We start from the raw sequence: 1807 nt of genomic DNA on the forward strand, positions 1-1807 counted from the left end.
ATGTTCAAATTTGCGTTAAAGTCATTTTTTCCACTGTCCAAAATTCTTTCATGAACTTTGAGATTTATTTGCGGCCAAACCAGTTGGAAATCGCATAAAAGACTATTTCGTGACGTCCAAGGCACAAGTTTGATGAACAAAATGAGCTTTGAACGGAATTTCTGCGACCAAAATTGACGTAGCTATGGCCCGGTGACTGCAGCGCGGGCGGGCTGCGCTGCCGCCCCGGGCCCACGAGGTAGCCTAGGCGGTACACCGATACTTTCCGAAAAAAGCCGCTATAGGGACACAAAGAGTGTGATTTTTGGTTTCGGAGTCCAGTAGACCCTAATCTTTGATTTGAGACGCAGAACACTCGTTTTGGAGACATAGGAGCCGAAATTTTAACGCAAATGTTCAAAAAAGACGAAAAATTGAAAATTGTCGCAGAGAGGCTATATAAGACACTTTTCCAGACGATTTCGACCTGTAAAGGCGAATGGAGTACACCCCAAGTCCGTTACGACCCCTCGTTTTGGCCCAAAAAGCCGATTTTTTTGATTTTTTTTTAAAGGCTTAATTCTTACGGGAGACGTTTTCTCCGGTGTACCCCGTGTTGGGTGTCGTTTTCGCAAATAAGGTATCTCAGAGGCTTAATATGAGGTCCTCGAAGCACTTTTGTCTACCAAGGACATTTTAGACCATGATACGCCCTGGTCCAAAATTGTTCAAAATGTTCAAATTTGTTAAAACGGCCTACAGAGTCCATCTTTAGTAATTTTTCCGAGTAATTTTGGTATGAGAAAGGCGATGAACCATACTGCAAGTGCGTACATCATCCCAGTCAGGCTCTAGAAGACGCCATCTTGGAAAATAGGGGCCTAACTAACTTTCGTAGCACCGTCACTGGCACCACGACCTCCGACCAGGCGGGAGGAGTAGTGCACAGTGGGTGGATACACCTCGCACTAGAAACTTATGAACATTTTTAATTATAGCTTACCTTACTGAGTTCTGTAAACATGCTTCGTTTACGTATTTTTAAATACGCCAGTATAAACAAATTTCTTCATAGCAGCGTATTCAACAATGCCCAAGCCGAGCTTGTACACAGACCTAGTAAGTTACGAATGGGTATTTTTTTTTTAATCAGCAAATCCGATGTTGGGAACGTATTTAGTACTTTCTCACTTTCCGTCTGCGACTTTTATCTACACTCTAGGGTAGTTAATCGTTTAAAAAGTTGACTTTTAATGGTGTAGGACGTTAAGAGGAGATGAAACGCGGAGGGAAGTCACATCGACAAGAGGATGCGTAGGGGTGGTTCTCTAGGAGCTTTTACAACAATTCTGGCTGTTTTTACCTTGTCGAACTTTTCACCCCTATAACCCGAAATCTTCCGAAAACTTTCAATTTGTTTCAACCTTGAGCGCGCCAGAGGATGCTGGCGGCAACGTGGGTAGGTGGCAAACTTCACCTTACAGGATCGTTAAGAACACACTTCAGAGCTCTCTGCCCCAAACTTCACCTTTCTAGCTCAGCTAGCTACAGTACATACATCCACTGTACTCTCGCACACCTTTACTACCTTAAGGTTTTTACGCAGCAGGAATACTGGCTAATTTGTTACGTATTCTGTGTGTTGTTTTGAGGAACTCACTGAGAAAAGAAAAAGATTGTCAGTAATGTAAAGATAAATTATTTTGTATTACTGATGAAATCAGTTGTCAGTAGATGTAAAGGTTTTTACGCAGCAAGAATACTATGAAGGGGGTAAATCAGTTACAGGATGAGAGTGTGGTCATCTGACATATGTCAGATCACCAGA

Source organism: Frankliniella occidentalis, unplaced genomic scaffold (assembly GCF_000697945.3).
Source record: "Frankliniella occidentalis isolate FOCC.00 unplaced genomic scaffold, Focc_3.1 Scaffold75, whole genome shotgun sequence".
In the NCBI taxonomy this organism is placed as follows: Eukaryota; Metazoa; Arthropoda; class Insecta; order Thysanoptera; family Thripidae; genus Frankliniella; species Frankliniella occidentalis.